The sequence below is a fragment of the Balaenoptera borealis genome, assembly GCF_965194805.1.
Source record: "Balaenoptera borealis genome assembly, chromosome: 10".
Classification (NCBI taxonomy): domain Eukaryota; kingdom Metazoa; phylum Chordata; class Mammalia; order Artiodactyla; family Balaenopteridae; genus Balaenoptera; species Balaenoptera borealis.
This window is the reverse complement of record NC_138874.1, coordinates 7,001,129-7,020,797: the sequence shown is the minus strand read 5'-3', so window position 1 is coordinate 7,020,797 and position 19,669 is coordinate 7,001,129. Positions and strand designations below refer to the sequence as shown.

General features: G+C 40.6%; 1 protein-coding gene across 13 annotated transcripts in view; it reads left to right on the top strand.

The window, feature by feature from the left end:
* The first annotated feature begins 13,628 nt into the window (after positions 1–13,628).
* CHRM3 (cholinergic receptor muscarinic 3) overlaps positions 13,629–19,669 on the top strand; it is a 534,793-nt gene continuing 528,752 nt past the window's right edge. For 5 of the 13 annotated variants that reach the window (XM_082407628.1, XM_082407626.1, XM_082407631.1 and 2 more), the window contains exon 1: positions 13,718–14,354. The gene's annotated coding sequence lies outside the window, so the exon portion shown is untranslated. Of the gene's footprint in view, positions 14,355–14,457; positions 15,397–19,669 lie in introns of those variants that run through there. The other 8 variants (XR_014249074.1, XM_082407634.1, XM_082407632.1 and 5 more) reach the window with 6 other exon arrangements.

Below are 19,669 nucleotides of genomic sequence, written 5' to 3'. Positions count from 1 at the left end.
AGGATTCCCACATGTCTTGCGGGCAAAGAAACCAAAACATAAAAAAAAAAAAAAAAAAGAAGAAGCAATATTGTAACAAATTCAATAAAGACTTTTAAAAAATGGTCCACATCAAAGAAATCTTTAAAGGAATTTAAAGAAAAAACTTGAGTCAATATGAAGGAATGATGTGGGGTGAGTTCTAATGCCAAGAGTGCCTGTGAATCCTGAAGTGGTATGCCTTAATGAGCTCAGGGAGTTCAGAGATAAGGCATTGATTCCGTGGGTTTGCGTACTTTGTGTTATCTTCGGTTTGAAGGAAGTTTAATTTTAACATGCATTGAGGGCCCACAAACTATCTGTAGCCATAGGAGATATACTAGATACATTTGTTCAAAGCATGCCCAGTCCTTTGCAGAAGGCACAAATACAGAGCTAAAAAATAGTCAGCTAATAAGGTTTTTTTTTAAGTCAGGTTGCCTGTATCAGTGAAAGCGCCACAACTTCTGAGAATCCTGGAAGATTTTTTGCTTTTTCTCAATTAATTTGTATTCTCATTTATGCATTTTGACTAATTTTTTATAAGGTTTTGACTAAGTTTGGGGCATATGTAAATGAATAAAACTTATTTTCTACCTACATGAAGCCTACAGTTAAGAAGATGAAAACAACCTTTAGTACCTGATATTCCCATATGTTCTTCAGCTAAGTGTTAGATCCTAGGCTTGTTTAGGATGATATAGAAATGTACATATAGCAATATAATCAGTTATACAGATTAATCTGTTTTATAAATAGGGTGGTGATGTAGATTGCAGTAGAATTATAAAAGGATGAGTAAAATTTTCTGTGTTAGAAACTGCCTTATGGCTAGAAGTAGGTAATACTTCTAAATATGGTATACATTAATCCTAAGAGAAAAGGGAGTATGCAGCAGAGATTGTTAGTGTTTTTATCTGATATTCATTTTCCCTTTCTTGTTTACAAAACTGCAATTATAGTCTAAGCAAAGAACCATGTTTCATAACCTCTTTTGCAAATGGAATTGCTAATGATAAGTAAAGGGGCAGATGCTGGATGGATCTTTTTGACCTTAAAGTGGACTATCCCAGGCTAGAGGTTATCCTTTTATCTTCCCTCCTCTCCACTTCCTCCTTTTTCTTGCTTCCAGCACAGACATCATTACAGGAACTCCAGCAACCACTGTAGACCATGAAGAGATCTTGATGAAAGCTACAGATTTCTGTTGAAGCAGAAAGCTGGCAGGAACATGCCTCCCTGGTGATTGCAATGTTACCATACTTCTAAGATTTTTTTATGGGTGAGGTAAATGAGTCTCTATTATGTCTAATGGTGAAGTTAATTTGAAGTTTTATTTTATATGTATCAAATTTAATCCAAAAAGCACCCATACAGAAATAGGATAAAAATAGTCAGCTAATAAGTTCAGGTAAGAGTCAAGAACTTGGGCTTCCCTGGTGGCACAGTGGTTGAGAATCTGCCTGCCAATGCAGGGGACACGGGTTCGAGCCCTGGTCTGGGAAGATCCCACATGCCGCGGAGCAACTGGGCCCGTGAGCCACAACTACTGAGCCTGCTCGTCTGGAGCCTGTACCCTGCAACAAGAGAGGCCGCGACAGTGAGAGGTCCGAGCACCGCGATTAAGAGTGGCCCCCGCTCGCCGCAACTAGAGAAAGCCCAAGCACAGAAACGAAGACCTAACACAGCCAAAAAAAAAAAATTGCAAAAAAAAAAAAAGAGTCAAGAACTTGATCTGACCAGAATAGAAAGATCCCACTAATGTCACTGACAAGTATTAACACCACTTCTCTTGTATACAATTATAATTTTCAGCCTCCCCTATACAATTATAACTCTTCATTTAAGACGGCTTCGGACTTGTTGAGTACATAACCTTCAAATGTAGCTCTATGTTATTGACATCTATAACAATCAAGCCAAATTTTCCAAGGAGAACAACTAAAAATTGTGGATAATGTTTTTTAAAAAAAATCAAAGATATTAAACTGCTGTCAATGCAGCCTGGATTCAGGGACCAACATCTCCAAGAAGAGGAACGTATATTGGGGTGAGCCTTGTGATTCACTACTTTTCCCTTAGAGACATTTGTCTCTGTGAGCCAAGTAGCTGATGTTGGTTTGCAACTTCCAGGATCCTCAGGTGAAATTGAAAGTGGCCCCCTTACACAGAGGGCAAGGAGAGACTGAAGAAAGAGGTGAACCACCCCAGATTGGCAGGTAGCAGATTGAATAAGCAAGGGAACTTACATACAAGGCTTGTCTTGGGCGGCTGCAGGATGAGATCTCTGCCAGAATCTGAAAAGTTTATACAGAGGCTTTAATGAGGTGCAGTTACATATTGTCCAGATGGTCTCAACAACACTTTACTCTCTGAAGACTGCATCCTTGAAGCAGCTCAGGCTATGGGAATGGTGGGTGGAAGGTGCTTTCCAAGGACACTGGGGACGGTGAGGAGCCTCTGATTGCCCGGATCCAGTTCACAAGTCAACCAACGGTCAAGTCCTTTTGATGACCTCCAACAGCTGAATAGCCTAGCAGAAAGCAGGGACGGAAAGGTTAAGTAGCAGAGCAGACTATCAGCAATCTCTGTTTGATAGGAAAACCAAAACTGAAGTTCAGGGCTGGCCAAATATAAGGGTCCTGGTAACCATCCCAGGCATTCAGGTGGAGCCCTTGAAAAACTAAACCCTGGATGGCAAACTGGAAATTGTGCAGCTCTCTCTAGGATTAAAACTGAGTTTCAAATCAACTCATGCTAGACTCGATTAAGGTTGTCTAAGTCTAGACTAACTGCTTGCATTTTTGAGAAATTAAAGAATATTTAAATTAATGATGGGATATATCATATTCATGAATTGCGAGATTCAATATTATAAAGGTGTCATTTCTGCCCCAAACTGATCTGTAGATTGAATGTGATCCTAATGAACAATCCAGCAGGCTTTTAGTGGGAAGCTACCACTGGTTGTAAAAGTTTTATGGAAATGTGAAAAATTAAGAATAGCCAAGACTTTTAAAAAAGAACAAAATTGAGCTACTAGAAATACAGTGATGAGAAAAGCAATGAGGTCCCTGCCACTACAGGGCGCACAGTCCTATGGGAACATCAGAATATGAGCCTAAGTTTTTTTCAAAAGAAAAGCGTAGGATATAGGGGCAATCCAACCTAGTTTAGGGAGCCTTCCTGAGAAACTCATCTTTAAGCTGAGCTCTTGAGGATAAAGAATAGTTATCTAGGAGAACAGTAGAGGTAAGAACCTTCTAGGAGAGGGAAACGTTGGTGAGAATTCCCTGAGAAAGAGAGAGGGCTTATAAAATGGAGTGAAGGGTGGGGCGTGGGGATTGGAATGAGGATTGGAAAAGGATAACTATAGATACATAAGCAGGGACTAAAACTTGGTAGGGCTTACAGGGTGTATGAAATAATTTGTACTTCATGCTAAAAGTCAATATTTTAAGGGACATCCTCCCCGAGGGAATACAGAGATAGAATTTGCATTATCAAAATATTATTCTATCTGCAGTGGGGAAGATCAAATAGAGAAGTTGGGAGAGAAACTAGCAGGGTCTTCCTAGAAAAGTTCATTAGAGAAATGCAGTTGTTGAGAATAAGGTAGTAGAGGTAGAGAAGAGTAGATGCAATAAAAACTAAGACACACATATATGGTACTAATAAATGCTAGTACATCGTTGTTAAATGTTGGGAGAGAGACCTATTGATTTATGGACCTTGGAATACTGGGGAAGAAGGAAGGAGGAAAGGAAGATAGGAGGAATGGAGCGAGGGAGGGAGAGAGGAAGAAGGGAGGGAGGGAAGGGAATTCAGAATCCCAGAATGTCTGGGAGGTATGCCAGCAAAAAGAAGGAGGAGGAGGAGGAATCAAAACTCCAAAACTCCAAACCAAATGAAAGGTTTATAGACAGAGATTGAAACAGTAATAGAAAGTTTTGTTACAAGTCAAAATACAGTCTTCGCACTGTTTACACAAGATTTTGGATCCTTTTAGCACAATCTACATGGTTAATAGCTCTGTAAGCATCAGTCAATATATTTGATGATAAGTAAATAGGTCTTAATTATAATCATTAATAATTCAACAGATAATCAAGAATAATGTATAGATGCCTTTTAAATTGGTTTTATGATATTTTTACAAGGACATTCAATTTCTAAATTATGCATTTCTTACTTTGGCAGCTGTTGTAATTATTTTGTGTTCCTGGGCACAGGCTCTCAAGAGCACACAAACTCCAAAGCTTGTAAGATGATGGGAAGGAAATTCATGAGTTAAAATTACACCATAGATAATCCATGGTAAATGAGATACATGATAAAAAAAATTAAATTTATATATTATAAAAAACTATATGAGAGGAGTCATTTGATTCATAATAAACAGCATAAAGTTTTATTTCATTTTGTTTTACTTAAGAACAACTGTTCCCATCACCAGAATAATTTTATTTGTAGGCAGAAATCACCACTGTGTGATTTTGAGCGTGATGGAAAACTAAATATGAATCCGACTTCTGCCATCTATTAATTTCTGTCACATTTAACAAGACATTCATGCCTATTCTAGCCTGTTTTCACCCCTACAGAATGAGTTTCATCAAGAGATCAAAATAACAGAAATAAAAGTATTCAATGTATTAAAATATTACATATAAATATCATACACAATATTGTCATATTGTTCCCAGATATGACATTGCCTCAACTACCAAGTTTAAGGTCATTTTCTTGCTTTAAAATTGTTCTCAATCTTGATATTACTCATTAACATTCTTATTTTTGAACCTCAATAGATTTATAAGTTTATGAAATTTTTAGAGAATGAGTTCAATGACAATTAGTGATTTGTTTAAGGTGTAAGGTGATGAGTCAAGGGAATATAGGACTGTTATGTAATAGACTGGAGAGGTCTGTCACTAGGTGACATGAAACATTCAGAAGGAAAAAAGGTTTGGAAATGGAGGAGAGGAGGGAAGATGAGTTCCACTGGGCAATGTTTAATATGTCATCGTTAAATCTGAGGTAGTGGAAGTCTTGGCTATGGATGGGATGGCTCAAGTATAGAACACAGAGCAACAGGAAGAGGGCCAAGGGCTCAGGGGAACTAAGGGAGCACCGAGACACAGGGAGAGAAATAAACCAGAGCTCCAGTTGAACCACATTCCAACAAACAGTGTTGTCAGAAGAAATAGAGGCAAAAGCAAAACAAGAGAAAAGGAAATATATGATTACCAACGTGTTTCTCACCAGCTAGTCATGGACCCCTTTTCTCTCACAACTACTTTCTTGGGTCACTCCCTGTTAGATGTCAAGGTGTCCTAGAGCAGAGGTCCAGCTGTCATCTCCGTTTTTCAAATTCTACTGGAGAAACCCGTCATAAGCAGCTCCTTACCAAAGGCATTTATGACAAATAGGTAGAGGGTGACTAACTTGGAAGTGAATAAGCTCAAACTTCGGTCTCTCCTTGTATGAGCACTCTTCTAAGGCCTTGGGGCTATTTTAGTATTCATAAATGTATGTTATTTTCTCCTGAAGAAAACTCAGCCCCAAACCAGGGTCCATCCATGCATACTGGATAAATTCACACATCTTTGATTTGGAAAGGACTTTAAAGGTCATATGTGTCCTCCAACCTTACAGGAATCCCTCTGCCAACATTATTTAAAAATCATCGTCTAAAGGAGGTAAATGGCCAACTGTGTTTGGATTTTGCTCTGTCACTTGTCCAGTTTCCCCATCTCTAAAAGGGCAATAATATGAATTTCCTGAAAAGGAAGCTGTTGAAATAAATAAAAAGTTCATAGCACCTTACCTAGCACAAAGGTGGGGTTCATGAGTGATTGTTGCTATTGTTCTATATTGGAATGTTTCCAGAGATTAAAATCTCACCACTTCTTTAGGACAGATGGACACTTTATAAAGGTTAAGCTACATCTTCCTTATCATGAGCTGGAGCCCATATCCCCATAACTTCCTCTAGAACTACACAATTTGTTTACCCTTTCTTCAAAAGTTTAAAAGAGCCATTCATGTCCTCTAAGTCTTCTAAGAAGAGCTACATTCTTTAACTATTACTTGACGTGTCTTGAAATCTAGAAAGCACAGCTTAGTGTCTGGCATTTAGCAAAGTTCAATGAGTGATCTAAAGTAAGTGAATGAGTAAGGGGATGCATGAAAAAATAAAATTAATCTCCATCATTCTATCCTTGGTTCTCACTTCTTAAAATCTGGTGGACTAACTCTGAAGAATCAAAAGTATTCTGTCCAAAACAGAGTGCTAAGGAATTATCTCCTCATGTAATCAAATTACTACTTTTATTTTCTTGACACAAAGAAAATTGTACATGCTTTTAAACAAGTTAATTCCCAAGTTTTTGTTAATAAACTTTAGACCAGCCAGGTATCCCCATTCTTGAGAGCAGGAATTAGGTGTCACTCAACTTTGCATTCTCCACCTTGTCTTGGACCTAGTGCTTTGCCTCTGATAGATACTCAACATATAATTTTTAAAATTTGAAATATGACATACATGTAGAAATGTGCACACATTGTAAGTGTGCAGTTTGATAAATTTTTACATATGTATTTACTTTGGTAACCACCATTCAGATCAAGATAGAACATTATCCCCACCCCACAAATTTCTTCTTTTCCCTTCCTCGTAAATACCCTCCTCCAATCAAGTAACTATCTACCACCGTAAATTCATTTACTCTGTTCTTGATTTGATTGTTAATCAAGTTAAAATAAATGTGTGAGTTTATTTATGAATTTTCCATTACTTTCCACTGTTTTTTGAATTTTATTTTTTTAAGACTTGGTTTTTTTAGACCAGTTTTAAGTTAACAGCTAAATTGAGGGGAAGATACAAAGATTTCCCATTACCACCTCTCTGCACACGTGCACGGCTTCCCGCATTATCAACATCCCTCACCAGAATGGTACATTTGCTACAACTCATAAGCCTACATTGGCACAACATAATCACCCAAAGTCCATAGTTTACATTGCAGTTCACTCTCAGTGTTGTACTCTCTATAGACAAATTTATCATGGCATGTAGCCATCATTTTGGTATCAGAGTATTTTCACTGCCCTAGAAATCCTCTGTGCTCCATCTATTCATCCTTTCCTCCCCTCCAATCCCTAGCAACCACCAATCTTTTTACTGCCTCCATAGTTTTTCCTTTTACAGTATATCTCTTATAGTTGGCATCATACAATATATAGACTTTTCAGATTGGCTTCTTTCACTTGGTAATATTCATTTAAGGTTCTTCCATGTCTTTTCATGGCTTGATAGCCCATTTCATTTTAGTGCTGAATAATATTACATTGTCTGGATGTATCAGTTTATTAATCCATTCACCCACTGAAGGACATCTTGGTTACTTCTAAGCTTTGGCAATTATGAATAAAGCTGCAATACACATTCATGTTCAGGTTTTTGTTTGGACATGTTTCCCACTCCTTTGGGTAAATACTAAGGAGTGCACTTGTTGGATCATATGGTGAGAGTATATCTTGTTTGTAAGAAACTGCCAAAACGTCTTCCAAAATGGCTGTATCATTTTGCATTCTTTCCAATAACGAATGAGAGTTCCTTTGCTCCACATCCTCGTCAGAATTTGGTGTTCCAGATTTGGGCCATTCTAATAGGTGTGTAGTGGTATCTCACAGTTGTTTTAATTTGCATTTCCCTGATGTGAAGCATCTTTTCATATCCTTATTTGCCATCTACATATTTTCTTTATTTAGGTGTCTGTTAAGGTCTTTGGCCCATTTTTTAAAAGGATTGCTTGTTTTCTTATTGAGTTTTAAGAGTTCTTTGTATATTTTGCATAGTGGTCCTTTATCAGATGTGTCTTTTGCAAATATTTTCTCCCAGTCTGTGGCTTCTCTTCTCATTCTTTTGGCATTGCCTTTCACAGAGCAGAAGATTTTAATCATAATGAAGTCCATCTTATCAATTATTTCTTTCACAAATCATGTCTTTGGTGTTGTACCTAAAAAGTCATTGCCGTACTCATGGGCACTGAGTTTTTCTCCTATGCTATCTTCTTGGAGCTTTATAGTTTTGCATTTTACATTTAGATCTGTGATCCATTTCGAGTTAATTTTTGTGAAAAATGTAAGCTTTTTTCCTAGATTCAATTTTTTTGCATGTGGATGGATGTACAGTTGTTCCAGCACCATTTATTGAAAAGACTATCTCTTTTCCATTGTACTGCCTTTGTTCCTTTACCAAAAATTAATTAGCTATATTTTTCGAAGCCTATGCCTGGGCTTTCTATTCTGTGCCATCGATCTATTTTTCTATTCTTTCGCAATTCCCACACTATCTTGATTGCATAGCTTTTTTTAAACTTTTTATTTTTTATTTGAATATAGTTGGTTAACAATGTTGTGTTAGTTTCGGGTGTAAAGTGATTCAGTTATACATATACTGTATAGATATATGTAGATATACATGTATCTATTCTTTTTCAAATTCTTTTCCCATTTAGGTTGTTACATAATATTGAGTTCCCTATGCTATACAGTAGGTCCTTATTGGTTATCCATTTTAAATATAGCAGTGTGTACATGTCAATCCCAAACTCCCTCACTATCTTGATTACATAGCTTTATAATAAGTCTTGAAGTTGGGTAATGTCAGTCCTCCAACTTCGTTCTTTTCCTTCAGTATTGAGCTGGCTATTCTGTGTCCACAGTGTCTTCGTACGAACTTTAGAACCTATATTTGTCTATTTTCTTTTCCTTCTGCCAATACCATAATGTCCTGATTACTGTAGCTTTATAATAATTTGAAAATCTGGTAGGAAGCCTAAAAGTCCAATTTCTAAATTCTTCAGTACTGTTTTAACTACTGTAGTTCCCATGCATTTACCTAAAAGTTGTAGAATCACCTTGTTAATTCATACACACATACAATGTAGGGATTTTGATTGGGATCACACTGGAACTATAGACCCATTTGAAGAGATTCAACATCTTAAAGTGTCTAATATTTCCATGGTAGAATTTTTCCATCTTTTTATTTTCGACTGTTCTATATTCTTACATTTAAAGTTTGTTTCTTGTAAACAACAAATAGTTGGGTAATTTTTTAACCCATTCTGAAAAATATTTGTCTTTTTAAAGGCCATCTATATTTGATATAATTAATAATACAGTTGGATTTTACATTTTCTATCATGCTGTTGTTTTCTGTTTGCCCCATCTGTTCTTTGTTCATTAATTCTTCCTTTTCTGCCTTCTTTCACATCAATCAAATATGGTTGACAATTCAACTTTATCTTCTCTATTACCTTCTTTTTTTATACCTATAGGTATCATTCTTCCATTGGTTACACTAAAAAAGAAGCATCCTTAATACTCTATACCTTAAATCATTACCAAATTCAAGAAGAGAATATTTAATCTTTCCACCTTAGTGTTATTGTTATTATACGTTTGACTTCAGTGAATGTTTTAAACCCCACAAGGGGGACTTCCTTGGTGGCACAGCGGTTAAGAATCCGCCTGCCAATGCACAGGATGTAGGTTTGATCCCTGGTCCAGGAAGATCCCACATGCCATGGAACAACTAAGCCCGTGCACCACAACTACTGAGCCTGTGCTCTAGAGCCCGCAAGCCACAACTACTGAGCCCGCAAGCCACAACTACTGAGCCCATGTGCCACAACTAATGAAGCCCACGCACCTAGAGCCCGTGCTCCACAACAAGAGAAGCCACCCCCAATGAGAAGCCCATGCACTGCAGCGAAGACCCAATGCAGCCAAAAATAAATAAATAAATTTATTTTTTAAAAACCCCACAAAATAGTCCCATTATTTATGCTTTAAACAGTTAGCAGTCTTTCTATTTTCTCATACATTTACCTTTTATGGAGCTGTTTATTTTTCCTTACACTTCTCTGATTCAGACCAGGATCACTTTCCTTCACCTTAAAGAATATCCTTCAATAGATATTGTAGTTTATGGTTAGCTGACGATGAATCCTCTCAGCTTTTGTCTATCTGAGTGTATCTTTTCCCACCTGCAATTTTAGCTTTTTTTTCAATGGGCATAGAATTCTAGCTTGACAGGTTTCTTGTTCCTTTCAGTCCCTTAAATATGTCTTTTATTATCTTCTGGCTTCCATAATTTTTCTGTTGAAGTCAGTGTTCATTCATATTTTTCCTCTAAAGGTGACATTTTTTTCTTCTGGCTGGTCTAAATATTTTCTTTTTATCTTTGCTTTCAACAATTTGAATCTTATGGACCTCATTGATGTTTTCTTTGCTTTGGGTTCATTGAACTTCTTGAATTTCTGGGTTGACATCTTTCATCAGATGTGGAAAGGGCTCATGCATTGTTTCTTTGAATGTCCTCCTCCTCTTTCCAGATATTTTCTATGGGCTTGTATTTGAGACCATCAGCCCCATCTCCTGTTTTCCCCAGGTGCCATCCATCTAGTTAGTTCTTGATTTGGCAGTCCAAAAAGCTCATTTTATTCTTTTTCATAGAATGTAATAATCTGCTGAAATTCTCTATCTTTGTATTCATTTATCCCATTTCCATGGTAGTTTACTTAATATATTACTTATGGTTATTTAAAAGTCCTTGACTATTAATTCCAGATCATTTCTTGGTCTCTGTCTATTAAATGTATTATTATTAATTTTTGTCATCAAATTTCTTCTTTTTTTCCTTCTTTTCGTGTCTACTAAGTTTTTATTGCATACTGCATTTGTAAAAGTTCTAGCTTAGATTTTCTTCCTCTAATGAATTTTGAGTTGTGCTCTGGCAGATAGTTAAAGCGTTGGTGGATCATCTTAATGCTGAAAAGGCCTAGTATTATTAGGGCGAATCTATTTTGCTTTTATTCATTTTCCTAGGGCGTTATTTGTACACCCAGAAAGTATCCTTTGGGGTGGTCTCAACCAAATGTCTAAGGTGTTCACCAAAGTCCCAACTTAAATATCTCCCCAGAATTGTGTGATTTTTCAGGATTTGTACTCAAATTTCCACTTCTCAGCCACTATACTCTATCAGGCTTCCAGAATCTTGCCCTGGGACTATGCAGCATAGGCATTCGGCTAAGGAATGCACAAGAATTTCCGCAGAGACTTTTGGGGTTTCCTTTCCATGCCCCTCTCTCTCATGCCCTCCCAAATCTCAGTTACCTTTGCAGCTCCAAGCTCTTGAGCTACGTGTCCTCTGCCTGGTGAAACTCGCTGCTTAGTCTCAACTTTCCAGTACTTCTGCTGGAAAAAATGGCCCCTAGGGAAATATCTGTGTGAGTGGGCTCCTGACTCAAACATTGTAGCCCCATGTTGGTTGCTTTTAATAACTGAAAATGCAGTTTTATATATTTCATCCAGGTTACGTAGTTATTTTATGGTAGAAGGCTAAACCGTCTGTCTTGTCCATATCCAAAGTCTTGTCTAATAATTGAATAAATGAATAAATCTTATGCTTATCCTGTTCTTTTTAAAAACAAACCTAAAATGCAGGATTTCAAAATATATTTTAGTTCTAGTTTATCTCCTTTGTTTTAGATCAGCATCCAAAGTAAAGTACTCTTTGGGTTCTGATTTTGGCATCTTGCAAGTTAGCACTGCCCCTCCTTTGGTTCATTCTCAAATCTAATAAGTATCCCTTTTATATTTTTCTCTTAAGTATAATTTGATAAATCTGCTGAACAGTAGGGCAGTAAGCTCAGAATCAAACACCTTACTCTGATCTAGCAAGAATCTACTTACTAGGACATTTGGGGCAACGCTGTCCAAACTGTTAGTTTTTAGTTTGTTTAATATTAACACAAGTTTACATTTACCTTGTTCATAAAGGTAATAGGAAGGTTGGCTGAAATTAGAAAATGCCATATGTATGAGTTTAATGGCTACTTTCAAAGAGAAATGAAGTTAACCTGGTAAGATAGTTTTACTACATTGTAGTTGTTTCCTATTCTTTTCTGACTTCTGCCAAAAAATTCATTTCAGGATCTTCTATAGAATGTTGCCAGGGATCCGTGTCAAACTTAATCACTGTGTAGACAACAGAATCTACTTAAAAAAATAGAACATATCTCTATGCCCATTCTTCTGGCCCCTTGTCTGTTACTTATGGATTTACCAAATATTATCAAAGTTACCCCTGTTCCCACAGGCAAATAGCAATTTCATACTCCTCTTACTAGCTATGTAACAGGCAATTTACTTAGATCTTTAAATTCCTGTGCTTTATTAAATGGGGATAAAATATTTGTGTGAAGGTTTGCTTTGAAGATTAGGGGAATATATGAAGACAACTATTGTTATTTCCATCTGAGGGTTATCCAAACAAGATGGCTTATATATTGATATCATTGTCATTCTAGTATTCTGCATGTAATTCACCTGAGCTTGGATATTTGAATTAATTTAAGTAGCCACACGTTTTCTCATTATCTTTTTTCCTATTATGATCTTAATTCTCTCTAATCAATGTTTAGTCCCTGCTCTCCTAAAGATTGTTCTACCTAGAAGGAACTATATAGACTCAGAAAGGAAGGTATATATTTCTATTTCTCTCTTCCCTTAGTATTACTTATTTTCTCCAAGAAGAGGTTTACCTTTTTGTTTGTCTTGCTCCAAATAGAATTAACAAAATCATTTTGCCTCTTTTAATATTGTTCAAAGGTTTAATTTCATACTGTGCTCTTTTTTTTCTTATTTTTTTTTCCAGTTACCACTGTTGATTTTCTTTGTCCTTCTTTGTGGGATTCTCTTATAATCTTTCCTCGCATACTCTTTAAAATACCCTTAGCCTTCTGTGGGGTAACCTCATTGGCATCTTTGCCACTTTGAGATCTTTCCACTAGTTAGCTGAAAGTATTTAGTAAGAAATTTATTTTTCCCTCCCTTCTTTCCTTTTCCCTCCTTTCTTTCCTTTTTTTCCCCTTCCGTTCCTTCCTCCCTCCCTTCTTTCCCTTTTCTTTCTTTTTAGCTTCCCATTCCTCTTGAGTTATATGTGAAACTTAAAAGCCTGGCTAGCAAGTCCTTTTTTTTTTCTGATTAAAAAAAAAAAAACTGTGTGTTTGTGTGTGTCCGCACACCTGTGTCTTTTTCACACACGTTCGTCTCATTTACTCCTAAGGCGTAAACTTCTAGAGAAGGAAAAGCCAAGAAGTCCTTTATTAGTACATTGCTCTGTATGAACAAACTCTCACTAAATGTCAAAAAATAAATGCATCAGGCTGCTCTCTGGGGAAAGGTTTTCAACCGAGGCGTATACTGTAACTGAGCTGATGTTCTGTCATCAGTAAGTTGTGCCCAAGAATCTACGTCCTTCCAATACTTCCAGGCAGTTCAAGCAAACCAATTTAGAAGAGAACACGACGAAACTAACTGGTCAACAAAAGCCGTCCTTGAAGCACCAGGGGCACAATTAGGGGACACGTGTGCCCGGGCTGGGTGGGTGGGTGAGTCTTGCGTCTTCAGGGAGCCCGCCCGAGGAGGACGCTGGGCTCTCGCACAGCTGGGCGCCCTCGCCCCCGAGCAGGCGCGGCCGGCGGAGCCGAGCGAGCACGCGGGAGGCGAGCGCCACGCCGGCGGGGCAATTGGGCATGCTCAGAAGGCCGGCAGGTTTGGGTCTCACCCAGGCAGCTTGTGCATTACACCAGCACGCAGCCGGGGCGCGGGGGCGGGGGGAGGAGGGAGGAGCGGGGGAGGCAGAGGAGGAGGAGGAGCGGCCAGCAGTAGCCACGACCGCCACCACCAGGCAGAGGAAGAGTTCGCGAGGAAGGAAAGACCCTCCTCTCACTTGAAGCGCCTGGCATCTGCTTTTGGAAAAAGAGAATACAAGATAAAGGAGGAGACGGAAAGGAGAAGGGGGGGAAAGAAGTGAGCGGGGAGACAGAGGAAAAAGGACGTGAACCGAAAGGGCTAGATCGTGCAGGCAGCCCGAGGCGCGGGGGCGGCAGTGCGGAGCCAGGAGCGCCGCCGCTTGGGCAGGTGCCGCGGCTGCTGCCCGGAGGCGGCATGTGACGCGCGGCCGCAGCTGCCCGCGGGCGGAGCGCTCTCGGACCCGGGAGCGCACACCGCGGGGCAAGTCGGTACCATCCCGGATCCCCACGCTCCTCCTCAGTTCGCCGGCGCGGCAGCGGCGCTTCTGGGAAGACAGGCGATGAACCGAAGGGCGGCTCCGGGCATGGGCGCGCGGTCCTAGGACACTCGCTTCCTGAACGCCGAGCGGGAGGCGACCAACGGACGGTGGACCGGGCGCCTCCCGCGCTTTGGGGAAGCGCAGACGACCGGCGTGGCACGGCCACCTGGAGCGCAGCGGCCAGGTAAGGACGGCCCGCGCCAACCCGGCGCTGGGCAAAGCGGGTGGCGGTATCGGCTGACCTAGTTTTTTGCCTTATCGCGTTGGAAAAGGAGGAAAAAGTTTTCTGCGCGAGTAGGAAATGTCCTTGCTATGGGGAGTTGAAAGCGGGTACTGGGGAGGGAGGAGAGAGTTGGTCTGTCGATTTGGGGGGCCAGGTGGAGGCTTGAACCTGGAGAGAGCGGGATCTGGTGCGGAGTTGGAGTTCTGGGACCAAGGGTGGGAAACGCCGGGGTGACCATGTGCGGGGAAAGCGACGAGAATAATACGAGCGGTGGCCGGGAAAGAACCTGGGATGCCCCACCCGGCGCTCCTGCGCTTGGTTTCTCTGTCCGCCGAATGCGGAATCCGAGGCACGGAGTGTCCGGACAAGAGGAGCTTCTTGGGTCGGGGTGTGTGTGTGTGTGTGTGTGTGTGGTGCGTGTGTGGGTCTCCCCATTTGATTTCCTAACCCTTTTAAGAAGGTTAAAGCAGACACCCGCCAACCTCGCAGTGGAGCCGCTACCGCGGATTGCATTTCAGGGACGAAGAGGCCAGTTTGGCACTTAGTGTTAACACCTGGGCGAAGGTACAGAGCCCGGGTGCGCGTCTTTACTGACCCAGTCAGAGTTTGCGCTCACGGAGTGGCAGCCGCTGGATTGCGGCGGATCTTCTCTCTGGAGCCTTCCCCCAGCGCAGCCTCCTTACAGCTGGGTTAATTTCTGTGTGATTTGAAGCGGTGGGGGTTAGGGGAGGGTTGACTCGAGCAGCAGAATTCACTTGTCTACTTGGCGCTTGTGCGTGCTGGCATGGTGATCCTGTTCGGCGTGTGTGCGACTCTCCTAGCACGCAGGTTGGAAGTGGTAGAGGAAGCAGAGGTTTGGGAATTGCATCCCATATGGACAGATTTCAAAACGCAAACATTCATTTGTCTGCAAGTGCTATTTGAACCTGTTCGATGGCTGTAAGGATATGCTTCCCTCCCGGTGTCCGTGTTTGCAATGTGAAACGATGGCTCTCCTTAGGAGGTAAATGTATTTATCTAAGCGTTTATGTTGTTAAGGACACTGATTATTTCACTGTATGCTTTGCACAGACCTTTCATTTCTCTCTTGGCCTCTGAATGCCAGCAAGCCAGTAGTCCTCCATGTGGGGTCTTTTGGGGTTATGTTTGGAAAAATAATCTTTGTAAAAAGTATATTGGCTGGTTATATAGTGCCAGATAATCATATGTTGTGAGATCATTGTATTGCATGAAGCATTCATCACTATTTTCTGTGTTTAAAACAATGCCCCTGTATTTACTTAAGAGGCACTGCACAAGAACATACACTTCAGAAAGGGGAGAGCTGACGCTGGAACAAATCCATGCATATAGACAGGGTTGTGGTAGTAGCTTATTAAGAAGAAGAAGGAAAAAAAAAACCTGAGGTCTTTCTGTTCCAAATGTGGTGGGATAGATATGGTGGTGGGATAGATATGGCATTGGGTGCACCCTCTTGTTATGGGAGCTGGTACTGTGGAATATACGTAGAACACGCGTGCCTCTCCAGTGTGGATTCAGCATGCCACAGATACGTGGTTTTGATCATACACTCCTGTCACTGAATAACCTATCTTTAGATTTTGTTTACATGGTTTGTTGCAATTAGCTTAATATGTAATTAGCTATTGTTAAGCTAGAAAGCACATTAATTTTGAAATGGGTTTCCATATGGAACTATAACTTGAGCTTAAATTACTAATTTAAAATTAATTACATTGCAGGTCTGATTTAGACTGTTTCTGTAGGCTGGGGAGGGTGGTATAAGATTGAATTTAATATGAAAATAGTAGTATTGAAATACTGACTTTTAAATAACAACCCATATTCCAATGTGCTTGATATTTTAAAAAAATATGAGATGAAAAGTAGATTTTGAAAAGGATCCTCGACAGTGTATACCTTTTGCATGGAAAATTATGAGAAAAGTGTAATTTGGGAAAAAGGAAAGCAAGTTTATGGAATTGGTTAAGATTTACAGAATGATCCAGAGTGTTACAGTAATGAGTAGGTCTGCATTAAACCTGCATTTAAAGTTATTTAGGAAACTTTCCTTTAAAGTTTAGAGAAATGGGTGATTGTATATTACCTTATTTTTCTTCCTGGGACAAAAGGTAAAAATATAACTTCAAAAATATTATTTATTTCTGAAGATTATTTAGGCATACTTAAAAGTTCTTTAGGGTGCACCCTTTCATTTTCTCTTCCTTATAAAGACAGCTGATTTATTTCCTTACAAAAAGAAACTGTTATTTTAAGTGTGTAAAAACATGAACTTCTTTGCATGATATTTTAGCATTTGATTGCAGACAACCTGTTGAACATGAGCTTAGAAAAAAATACGAAATTTGCAGAACTAGAATTTCTTGAATCCATACCAGGAAACTGATTAGACAGAAAATTAAACCATATGATTAAAAAGCAAAGCTGCCTTGTGTATTTGAACATAAGAAAGTAATTTTCTCTATCGTTCCCGGAGCCAACATGGTGTTCTCGCGTAATAAAGTTGTTAACATTGGCAAAATTAGTTGCTTACCCCTAAATGGCCTGGACGTTGTCAGTGTAACTATTAAGAAACTGGGTCTTGTTTGCCGTGCAGGGAAGTTTATGTTGAGAACAGCTGTGATGTAGTGGCACTTCAGATAGGAGATGAATGAACTGTGACGCCTGTGAAGCATGAGCCTCTGATCAGGACGCAGAGAGATGCATCTGTCCTTCACTTATGGGACCTAATTTGATGTCATAATGTATTGTGACTAATAGCATTTTCCTCGCGTTGTGGTTCTGAAGTATCAGTGAGTGACTGGAAATGTTTTATTTTACACAATAGGTTGGTGAATTTAAAACACGTTTTTCTTACAGAAGAGTATCAAAAAGGCATATATGGCTGCAGTAAAAAACAATAGTAAAATCCCTCCACCATGGTGATTTTTTAAAATTAATCAGGATAATAAAATGTGTCTCATGCTTAATCCTTGAATGCAGTGCTTTCCCAGGTGTGATGGCAGTGACATGTTCCACAAGATTTTTCACCTATCAATCTCATTTAGTCCAGCGGAATCCCTATCCTGGTTATTAGTCTTAACAGAACTTTGGGATAAAATTTCACCCTGAATGGAAAGTTTTAATTTTAGAGGGAAAATGTGAAGAGATCATCGAAGGAATTTGACAGGAGGCAAAGCTAGTCAGATTAGAAATTAATTTCAATTTCTCGAATCTGACAGGCTCTATCTTCTCCATTAAGGAAGTGGTCCTTGTTCCTATCAAATTCAAAGTAGCCTCTTTGAATCCTAAATCAGTTGTCACTGTACTTCTTCCTCCGTGGACGCTCCGCAGAAAGGCTGTGCAAGTGCCAAGGGTACCCCCTTTCCGTTGTGAACCCAGCACCTCTAGAGAGCTCTGTTAGACATCTCCATTCCCTAAAAGTTGCATGTCCTGTGCAGTACAGATGTGCATTAGCATTGTCTTCAAACAAAGAAAGAAAGACAGTTTTGATGCAGTGAAGCTGCTGCAAATGTTGAATCACAGTGGGCCTTGCAGGAAAACTGTGTTCCCTCTCCAGAGCACGTCTTTCCCAGTGCACAGATGGAGATGATCGGACAGTAGTTGCGGAGTGGATTTGAGGGTTGAAAGGCATCATGCCTGTGCACGCACTTTTTGATCAGTCTCTGAAGCACTGTAAAATGCAGTGCGCGATTTGCTTGCCCACCCACCTTTATATTGCTTGGCGTGGAGCGTGGAGAGCCAGTGTGTAGGTATCCCTCTGGCTCAGTAGTTGGCTACTGTGTGTTCCCTTTTGTCCAGAAGTTTGGGCGGCTTGCAGACTCCCCTGCCTCTGGCAGGCTCTCCCCTTCAGGCTGGCAGTTTTGTGCTCCCCACCTGTTGGAACTTCCTGCTCATCATCTCCTAAGGGCCAAGTTCTCTGGCTGGCGTGCACCTTCTCAGACTTCCTCTGTGGAGGTGCAGCTGCGGCTTGCCACGCTGACACAGGACCTGGGATCTACTGGCGATGACAGCGAGCCAACAGAAGGAATATTTGAGCCACTGCCATCTTCTTCCCACCAGCTGTGCCAGCTCATCCTGAGGGCAGCTAGAATGTGAACACTTTGAGGAGGAACAATGGTGGAAAAAACCCACAGTAGCTGGCGGATACGCTGTGGGGTTTGAGCTCTTGCCTTCCCCAGCCCTGTTCTGGTGAGACTGGGGGTTGGGGGAGGGCTGGCCTTCCTGATGCATCAACCGGTGCAGACACAGAAGAAGGGAGTCTGAGATGGGATTGCCTGCCCTAACCCTAGTCAGCTCTACTAATTCCCATGCCCAGCTAGCCTCGGTTTCTGCAACCCTTGTCATATTTGCCATTTCATAGGACTAAACTTCTCTCATGTTTTCAGTTTGCATTTGCAGGACTGAAGTTGTGCCTAGAAAGACTTTAGCGTGACCTTGACAGTTAGTCTCACCCTTTCCAAGAACTTCTGTCCAGAAGCAAGAGTTTACTCCTTCCCTTGCCAGTCTCTGCTGCAGCCCTGAAGTGGACAAACCCCTAGCTAGGCCTGAGGCACGGCCACCCTTGGGACAGTGTATCATTTCTGCCTGGAGACTTGTGCTGCCAGGTTCCACTTGACAAATCTCCTTGTGTGTCATTGTTGGCAGGATCAAATCTCTGTTCTCCACGCTCCTCCTGGCCACTGTAATTTGAGTTGTTGACTCTCCACTACGGAATTAATCCTTCATTAGGTCATTTGTTCTAGCCTAGCCCCAGCTTATTTCCTGTCCCCGGTGTTCCCTTGAAATCCGGCACACCAGCTGAGCCATGACATATTCTACCTTCAGTCACCTCTACCGCAGGAAGTGGTGCTCGTCTAGACATCCTGGGTTGAGCAGGATATCCTCCAGTGACTGCTGTTTAGATAAAAGTCAGGTGAGGTTAAACCAGAGTAAAATACTACCAGCTGGTGTCAGAGAGGAGAGGGCTACCAGATGTCTACTGCAAAGGCTGTGCCTTTATGGTCGTGAGGTGCTTTGATGTTCTTCCACTGAAGCCTTCTAATTGATCACAGGTAGCTATGGCCATGGCATTAGATTCATACAAAAATATCCTGTCAGTAAGCTCTGGGAAAAGGCATCTGCTGACAGCCTTTGTCAGTATTTTTGTATTTATCACTTTGGAGTAGATTACCTCATTCGAATTGCTGGCAGGACCCAGTCTGGAGAGAAACCTAGTTATTGCTTAGCTAGGTACCACTTCTTGCCCACAGCCA